Source organism: Macaca nemestrina, chromosome 2, assembly GCF_043159975.1.
Source record: "Macaca nemestrina isolate mMacNem1 chromosome 2, mMacNem.hap1, whole genome shotgun sequence".
NCBI classification, from domain to species: domain Eukaryota; kingdom Metazoa; phylum Chordata; class Mammalia; order Primates; family Cercopithecidae; genus Macaca; species Macaca nemestrina.
The window spans coordinates 128,575,541-128,585,355 of NC_092126.1; the positions used below are offsets into that span (position 1 = coordinate 128,575,541).

The 9,815-nt window shown below is 38.4% G+C and overlaps 2 long non-coding RNA genes across 11 annotated transcripts in view; one reads left to right on the forward strand and one right to left on the reverse strand.

Annotated features, from left to right (window-relative positions):
- LOC105483454 (uncharacterized) overlaps positions 1-9,815 on the forward strand; it is a 379,659-nt gene that overhangs the window by 351,516 nt on the left and 18,328 nt on the right. The window contains exon 10 of one of the 4 annotated variants that reach the window (XR_011620141.1): positions 722-791. The exons of the other annotated variants lie outside the window; for them this stretch is intronic. This is a non-coding gene — a long non-coding RNA (uncharacterized lncRNA). Of the gene's footprint in view, positions 1-721; positions 792-9,815 lie in introns of those variants that run through there. 4 annotated transcript variants of the gene reach the window in all.
- Positions 733-9,815, reverse strand: part of LOC105483418 (uncharacterized) — a 135,509-nt gene continuing 126,426 nt past the window's right edge. For 4 of the 7 annotated variants that reach the window (XR_011620166.1, XR_011620168.1, XR_011620164.1 and 1 more), the window contains 5 exons: positions 8,918-9,367; positions 6,672-6,895; positions 4,161-4,249; positions 3,274-3,323; positions 733-866 (listed from right to left, as the gene is read on the reverse strand). This is a non-coding gene — a long non-coding RNA (uncharacterized lncRNA). The remainder of the gene's footprint in view (positions 867-3,273; positions 3,324-4,160; positions 4,250-6,671; positions 6,896-8,917; positions 9,368-9,815) is intronic. The other 3 variants (XR_011620167.1, XR_011620165.1, XR_011620169.1) reach the window with 3 other exon arrangements.

Sequence of the window (9,815 nt, forward strand, 5' to 3'; positions counted from 1 at the left end):
AAAAGCATAACAATACATACCTTAAAATATAATTGTAAAGTATTAACTGCTTAGCATACTTTGTGTTAAACAATTCCATTGTAACAGAGTCACTATAGTGGTACTCAAGCAACCACAAAGGAGAAAAATAAGAAACAATCATACAAGAAAGTGTGTTCTCTAAATAACATCCCAAAATCCTGAATAATTTGTTTGGGCTTTTCTATACTAGTCCTTTTAAAAAACTTTTAAATCTGTTATACTTTCAAATGAATTCATCATGAATTGTGCCCTCTTCAACCATTATTGTACTCATCCAAAAAGGGATTTGTTGAAGTTGCTTTTCAAAATTCAATACTCCTTTCAGGTAAATGCTTATTTTTTTAAAAAAAAAATTTAATTAAGTAAAATTAAATACTCCAAAGTTTTTACTATTTAACTTCTGTTTAAATAAAAATAAGAAATTAGGTGCTCATAAAACAAGAGAGAAATACATGAATGGAACTAGTCGGTTTAATTTAGGGTTGTGCAGATAAAACAAACATGAAAAAAACAACAAGGAAATCATGGCCTAACCCAATTCCCTAGGCAAAAGAAGCAGAATAGACAATGGAAATGTATACCATTCATTCATTTTTTCATTCATTAAATCAGTTCTGAATACTTAGTAAAAGGCCCAGGGCTAGGATCAAAACCAAAATAAATAGATTTTGTTGTTGATTTTGAACTTCCATCTTGTCAGATACAGCCTTGACTCATTGTTGAAAGCAGATGTAGAGCCACCAAATTGGATGCCAAGGAGAAGAGAAGAGGTGTGCTTTGTATGGATTCCATGGAGCTCCAGTGGTGGAATCAGTTAGCAGACAGTACTTACATGTATGGATTCTCTGCAATTTGGTAGAAGAAAAACAAATAATTACTGCATAAAAATTTCCACATTGAGTTTACCTGCCTATGTCCAAGCCAACAGCAAGAGAAATGCCATTCAGAAAAAGTTCTCCATCCAGTAGCATCATTGATCAACTCACCAAAATAGTAATACTAATGATGACCATGATGATGATTGTGATGATGATGATATGAGTCTTTACCTAGTATTTAAAAGCAATGCACATGTATTTACCTATGTTATCTCTTTCTCCCTGGCAAAAACCTCAGCGTAGGGAGACTATTATAATCTCAATTTTTGAGACAAGGAAACTGAAGATAGGATAGATTAAGGTCACACCAGTATAAATGGCAGGATAAGACCTAAAAGTATTTATTCTATGGTGCTGATCCCATTTTAAAATTAACTTGCTTTGGCTCCAAAATAAGTAACCCAATTTGTGGATTTTTAAAATTCTATATCCTTATTTGCCCTAACAAATGACTCTTTGAAGGTCATAATAATTGCTACAAATCAAGGTTAAAACTACATTTCTCCCCCCCAGCACCACCTTTTTTGGTGTGCTCGGCAAAGCAGCTCAGTTTTCGTCCTAGAAAACTAGTCTTCCCCAACACCTCTCCTGGCAGGGGAACCCCGTCTAATAGACCCTTGAGCGCTTTCTGTAAATTACTCACTCTGGATCCTGAAGCTCAGCAAAACTTTCTCAGTCTAACCCAAGAGCAGTAACTATTTCTCGCACCAAAAGAATGCTCTCCCTCACTGCCATAAAGGCCTCTGAGAACAGCCAAAAGGGAATGGCAGATGGCAGAACTGCTATTCACTCTGAGGTCATCTATAGCACTGGTAGCCTGCAGACCTGAGCAGAAAGGGTATTCCTTCATTGGGGTAAGATTTTCTAGCCACAAACTTTTTGTTTTATTGCAATGATTTTTTTTTTTTTTTTTTTTTTTTGAGGACAGTATCATCTTCTTTAAGGAAATTTTTGCCTTTCATGGGTCATTTGGAATTTTTGCTGAGACACAGCCTTGGCTAGCTCAGCATCAGATCCCTGTACTATGTGGGGGGTTATTTTTTAAATATAAGATCTGATCATTTTATGCTAAGGGGCTATATTCTTTGTGAAATTCTAAAGGCCAGTAAAACCACAAAGATCCTACTTTTCATTCAGCATAGGTTGCTGTGTCTTTAAACCAAAGGTATTCCTAGTTCAAAATGGAATAAACTTTTGAGAGCACTTATTATATTCCAGCCTCTGTGCTTAAAGGTCATATATATATACTATTGCTTTTATAATCACTACATGAACTCTTGAATGTGAGAATTATTATGAATTCCATTTTACTGATGAGAACATGGTTAGATAACTTGCTCCAAATATTGACAATTTTTGAAGCTAGTGATGGGTACACAGGGGATCACTGAGTTATTTTCTCTAATTTTGTCTATGTTTAAAATTGTTCATAATACAATGTTGTTATTGTTGCTTTTATAGTAACTTCCCAGAAGACCCCTAGCTCATGAGTAGAGTCTGGGGTTTTAAACCCAAATCTATTAGCCTGCAAAGCCCAAGCTCTTAAACATGACCATGCTGTTGAATATTGCCCAGTTGACAGTTTTAGCCAATGTCTACCTGATGCCAAAACAACTTCCTAGAAAACCAAAACCCAAACCAACGTCAGCATATTTGGTGTACTCAGCAGCAGGCAACCATCCTGAAATGATTCTTAGATCAAAATTATTGAGTGTATCACATTACAAAAAGCATTTTCTCAGTGAAAATGTCTAATTTTCAGAGCAATCAAAACTGCATCCTCACCACCAATAAGCTTTATTTATTTAGCATACCATTTGGGGTCTAAACAACCTCTCCTTAATGGGTATGTCAGGCCCAAGAACAGTAACGATGGCATTTGGCTGCAATCTCAACATGAAATGAGCACTACATTTGCTGTTTCCTGGTTATTTAGCCCTCAACATGGAAACCCATCTTAAACAATGACTGGGGGATCTTTGAGCCTGGGTCTACATGATCTTTTTGTTAAACACCTAACCAGCACTATGCAGCTCGTGTTTCTGTAACCGATCACTATTGATTTTATGACTTCATTCTCTGGTTTATTAAAGTGACATATAAAATATACTTGTTTCATAAGTGAAAGCAACATGTTTATTTTCTCCTGATAGAATCTTACAAGACCCTGTGATACATCCTGCCATCCTCAAATATTGGGAAACCAGGCTTAGGATTTATCCTGACACCAAATCTCTCGCCATAATTATGAACAATTTCTAGCTCCAGCTGCTGGAGACTTTATTCCCATGCCTTGCCATTTTATTTTCTCTTTGAGGAAACGTGAGATTTCTCCCTCTTGCCAAAGTTTGGTTTAAGTGGACCTAAGACTTGCCTGAGGGATAGTTTCTGGAGAAGCATGGAGTTCTGGAAAGCCTCAGCCATCTGTCAGGGGAAAAGCATTGCTTAGTTTGTAAAAAGAAAAAAGAGAAACTTCTCTGTAGAGCTTAACTACATAAGCTGAACAGGGGGAAAGGCTGTTGGGGTGTGTTCTTATCACAAAAATGGCTTATTCAGATAATCCTTCTCAGTGGAGACCCTTCTACAGCTATGGTATTTAAACAGAAGGAAAGCATTTTGATGCATTGAAGACGCTGATAAAGAAGCCATACAACAACCATTTCCTTGGCCATATCCATTATTCCATAAACATCCATATCAGATATAAATAATTTAAATATGGAAAAAGTATAAAGGCGTATCTACCTCTTGCTAAAATAAATCACTAAAAATTGATGTATTTGAGCAAACCAGTTACCTTGGCACTATGGAGAAAGATGTAAAGCTAAACAAAGGTTGACCCCACTCCATGCCCATCCCAGCCCCCACTACAGTGAATTTAAGCAAATATGTCCTTGTAATTCTCAGATTTGATTTCTTAATCCAGGAGTTTTTATTGCTTATCAAGCCCTACATCTCCTATCTATTATGAATATTTGACAACACAACCAACAGTTTCAAAAATATTAACATGATGACTTCACTACGAGATAGAGGAGAAATAGAGAAAATTAACTTATAATAAAATAACATATTTTAAAATGTAAGTGCTCAGGCATGATTACACTAGAAGACATACTGATCTGTGCATCCATTTATATAAAATCATTGTGGATTTTTAAAAAGTTAGAATACTCACAGAATATTGTTCATTCTTTCACTTTCCATTTGACAGTTTGAAATAAGAACTAAGGACAATCATATATACTTGCACAGAATTACCGTGAATCTGACAGCTACAAACTCAAACCAGCTGTTACAGTGAAATTTCCATGAGTGGTGCCATCATTGTTGATTGGTGATATGATATTCTGAAATGGTGAACAATGCTTGGTAAAACTCTGAAGGTAGTCAACTATAACCTATCCTCTGTAGTTGCAGTCCTGGAAAATGTAATAATACTAAAGCATTATCTATCTATATCTATCTCTATCAATCATGTAGCCTCGGTTATACATAAAATAAATATATGCAGGTTTTCAACCACATAAATGTCCAGCAGGACATCTGAAAGTTATCCAGGACTCAGGAAAATTTACCATTTCTATGTCTACTTCACATATTGTAGGATGTCTGCAACTTCCAGACTCGACTCATTAAATGACAGTAGTGTCTCCCCAGTTGTGACAACCTAAATCATTCCCAAAGATTTCTAAAAAGCCTTCTGATAGTCATATTCCCTTTGAGAACCAATGTCTGATGGAAATATCAAGTCAACACTCTCCAATGCTTTTCCACAGAATTTGTGCTGTGGTCCCCACAAGGGATGCCCTAGTCTCACTTTCTTCCCAGATACACCCTTTATCCTTTATAGAGCTCATATAGTCTCTCACCTTCAACATGGCCTGCCTTTCGCCTGCTAGCTGGACCAGAACTCTCCTACTTCTGAATTCCCATTACGTTGATTATTTCTAGGGTTCATATCAACAACTAATTATCTGCTAACCCATACTGATATTTAAAAGCCGTATGAACATGCCTTATTCTCCCAAATCAACAGAAAAGTCCTTGAAAGAAGTCTTTTTAGTATTTTCTATCTACACAGTTCTATGGAGGCACTTGTGGACCAAGGTTGAGTTAATAAAGCTTAAAGTTTGAGGAAATGGGTTTCATACTTCTAGGATATATGAAAATGTAAATGTGGAGCAATCCAGACTGTAACTCAAGCTTCCAAGTCATTTCTCCACCTAGATGTAATTCTCACTGTACAAATTTACACCCATTCTCATTCAGAGTGCCTATTGGTGTTGCTCACACCAATATATATGCATGTATATGTATGCATATGTGTGTACATACATATATAATGTGTACACATAGATGTAGAATGTGGAATGATAGGCAATGGAGACTCAGAAGGGTGAGGGAGTGGATGATGAAAAATTATTTAATGAATACAATGTAAGTTATTTGAGTGATGGATACCCTTTATAAAAGTGTTGATTTCACCACTACGCAATCTGTGCAAGTAACAAAATTGTACTTGTATCCCATAAATTTATTGAAATTAAAAAATAAAAAATAAAAGACAAATGTAGGTATGGTCTGTTAAAAATGTATGGAATGAATGCATCATTCATATAAAAATATATGAACTGAACACTCAGCATTAATGATGAGTGATAATTCATTCATTGGATAAATAGTTGTAAATTTCCTACTGTGTGGATTTAGCTCTGCAATGCCACTGCCACTGTTCATAAGAAGTTAAGCATCTTAATAATAACAACAGCTACATTAATAGAGTATTTAATCTGTCAGGTGCTTTCTGTGAATTTCACAGACATTACTTATTTAATCCTCAGAAACCCCAAGGAGGCAGGCACTACTATTCCCATTTTGCAGATAAGAAAGCTAATTCTTAGAGAAGTGAACTATCTTTCCCCTTATAAGCAGAAGAGGCAGAATTCTAGATTTGTCTGCCTCCAAAGCCTATGCTCTTAACCGCACCACCCTTCTATTCTTAGTTGAGTGATAGGAGGTGGGGGTACAATAAAAGAGAATGATCAAAGAACTTGGGGTCCCAGAGACATATAGGATGAAGTGCCAAGGGGATATTGGTAAGGGCATAAGGGATGAATTCAGAGCCAGGAGTGACAATAGAAGGTGGCAATGGAGGTGCAGGGGTTAAGGTCACTCTTAGAAGGAGAGTGGGGTCTCTCCTATAACAGAAGGCATTCCAGGGATGAAGGCTAAGGAGGAGGCAGCACTGTACCCTCCTAGCACACAGGTGGGAGTAGACACCCATGGAGAAGAAACATACAGACTCAGGAGTATATGACTCAGGAGCTTGTAGGAGCTTTAGCTGGAAGCAAACCACACCAGGGAAGCTCACACAGCCGCCTGCACTGATGCCTCAGGAGTGTCCTGCAAACAACTCTCATGTTCCTCACACAAGCCAGTCTCCTTTGTTCTCTAGCTCAGCCAAACAAACCATGTGAGTCATGCCCTGGCCCCCTCATATCTGTTCTTAGCCAGTTGTCCGCAGACACTCAGGAAGGAGGACAGATGAAAGATGAAATTACCTCTCTGGGTTTCAGGGCAGGCTGGGCCAACTGTGATAACTGATAGGGAAACCTCTGGAATTCAGGTTCAGTTTGGAGAGTCACCAAGAAGTGGATTACAGCTAATGGGAGGTTATATGACTTAACTCCAGCACCATGCACAGGAACAGCTAGAACAGAGGCGATGGCTAATATAGGACTACTCTCTTGGTGGACTGGAAACACTTACCTATGGTCCTCGTCTCTTCCTTGAGTCTAGGGAGCCATGGCTGCCATTTCTTCTCCCTGCCTTCTCCTCAGGAAGAAATGGTCTTCAGCCTCCCCTGTCAGGCCCGTTTGAGAAAAAGGAGTAGGAGACCCTGCATAGGTATCATGACTGTGTAGGTTTGTGAGCCTTTGTCAGGCTCTGCGCAACAAGTTGAATTCCTTGCTCACCAAGAAGTAACACTTATCCTGTAGTAAAAAGAAAAAAAATTTTTTGAGACAGAGTCTCGCCTGTCACTCAGGCTGGAGTACAGTGGCGCGATCTCAGCTCACTGCAACCTCCACCTCCTGGGTTCAAGAGATTCTCTCCTGCCTCAGCCTTCTGAGTAGCTGCGACTACAGGCACCTGCCACCACATCCAACTAAATTTTGTATTTTTAGCAGAGACAGGTTTCACCATGTTGGCCAGGCTGGTCTCAAACTCCTGACCTCAAGTAATCCGCCTGCCTCAGCCTCCTGAAGTGCTGGGATTACAGGTATGAACCATCACACGCAGCCCTCTAGGAAAATTCTTTAAGTCAAATTTAACATAATATGAAATCATAAATGCCCAGGGGAAATACACCAAACCTATATGCCAGGCCCAGTGCTAATCACTTTACCTGGAACTATCTAGTGTAATCACGATTAGAACAACCCTGCAAGGCAGGTGCCATGATCATTTTTATTTACAGATGAGAGAACTGAGGCAGAGCAACGATAAGCACATCAGGTTCTGCTACAACGCATGTTTGCTCCAACACGGTTGATGCGTGTTGTGAGCCACACCATCCTCATCTGGTGCTACAACTTTCCCTAGGATTCCAGATAACCAGCTCCTGCCACTTCACAGTAGCTTGCAAGTTGCAACCCTTTCCACCCCACTTCCATAGGCAAACCCTAGGTCTTTTTCCAGGTGGAGTGCCATATTTATATATTGTTGTATTTGTTATTGTTTTTTAGCTATTTATCAAGTGTAAAGTTGTCTACTGTTTCTTTAGTGTTAAATTAAATTTGGCCTAAAGCTATCTCCATATCTTGAGTCTGTATGTATCAAAATGCAACCTAACTTACAAGTATATTCTTGTAACTAATGGCTGAGTCTCAGCCAATCATAGCAGCTGAGCTTCAGTCAATCACAGGCTGCCAAATGATTAGAACATGTCAAATAAGGCAAACTACTGAACTGCAACCAATCAAGCTATTGTTATACCTCACTTCCTTACTCTGTCTATAAATACTGAAAGCCCACATTGCTGCATGAAGCTCTCTCAAGCTCTCCTGTGCAACAAGTCAAATCCCTTGTTCACCAAGAAGTAACACTCATTCTCTAGTAAAATTATTTAAGTCAAATTTTGGGGGCTTCCCAATTCATGAATCATTCTTTGCTGAAATAAACTCTACTAAATTTAATTATCTAAAGTTTTTCTTTTAACATTAGGTTTCTATCTTTTTTTTTAACATGTCACTGAAAAAGTTGTTTTGTGCTGTGCCCTGAGCCCCATTTTCCTCATAAGCCTTGTGCTTTGTACTGCCCAATTTAGCATAATGCAGTGAGTTTATGGAACATATATGTTATGTTAAACAATAGCTGTTTGCTGAGGTTACATGGCTAGGTAGTGGCCCAGCAGGGATTCAAACAAAACTTGCTAGAAAACCCAGCGTAGCTTCTTAATCCCTGTATCTTCCTGCATTGGTACACATATTCTCTTTTAATCTTCACAGCAACCTTAAGAGGTCTTATTATCCCTATTATACAGTTGAAGAAGTTGAGATTCAGAAATTATCACTAAAAGCTTCAATGGAATTAACCAAATATGGTAACTGAAATTTACATTCAAGTCTGTTTACTTCTGAAGCACTTACCCAAACTAGGACTTCAGCAGTCTGTATAAATAGTAAGGTTTTGTACTAAAGGGATAATGCCACAGGTCTACACAAATCTTAATTGACAGTTACCAATTCAGCTCTTTTTGACTGGGTAAAGAATCAGTCCTTAACATTAATAGCCATTATCTGAACTATTTTTCCATTCCCTTGCTTCTCTGTTGTTGCTTTTGTTCATTCATCCAGTCCTTCATCAAGTATTGAGTCCACAGATATGATATACCTGATGTTTAGTCTTACCTTAAGTATCACTTTAGAGCTGCCTTCTATAATTCATGCCCCACCAGTTCAATTAGGAGGTTCTTTTATTAATAGCCCCCTTTGTCTCCCTTCCCCAGTACTTACCACTAGCAATGATGGTATGATTATTTGTAAAGAGTTCTTGATCATCTTCCCCCGTGATGGTACAGTCAATGAGAACAGAACATGTCAGCATCCAGTGCCATAACCTGACAAATAGTAGCTGCTCAATAAATCCTTGACTGTTTCACTAATGACCTTAGATCTGGCACTGATATAAAAAGAAGCCCACAGAACATCTTCATCCTAGACAAGTGCCTCTTCAACAACAAAGTTTTAAAGGTTAGTGAAAGTCTTGAGCTAGAAGGATATATCCCTGCAGTGAGTTCACAGAAGGACTGTAAAGAAAAAGTAGCTGACAGACGGAAAACTGATCCACAACAACTTCTATAAACGGACCATGGAATAATCAGGTTCCTTGGTCTTTTATTTGTTTCTGGATGGAGTCCCAGGCAGGGAAGATAACCTTCGCCTCAGAACAATGTGGCGCATCATCTGTAAATGTAATGAGATGATGAATTATTCCAGTGTCATTATGCTCATGATTTATGGGGAGACATTATCTGCTAAAAGCCAGGGCTGAAAGAATATTGATTTCACTTTTACTGAGACAGCCATTTAAAACTTTTTAAAGACAGCAAATGATTGTTTAAAAGACCAGCTTCAAAAAGGCCAGTTTCAAACCATTCGGTGGGGAGCGGTGGGGAAGCAGAAATGGTGATACAGCTCCTTTAAGACCCCAGTGGGCAAAGTTAGGTCATCCTGCTCTATATTCTCCAGCAACACCTTGTACTTCTCCTTTGCAGCATTTGGTTGCATGCACAGGATTTTATACCAGATTATTCTTTAGGAAACTTACAGGTTCAAAGCTGAGTTTTATTTTGCTCAGGGAAATCATTCTCTGTCCTTTATCCCAATTTATTTTGAAATCCAGAGGTGCGGT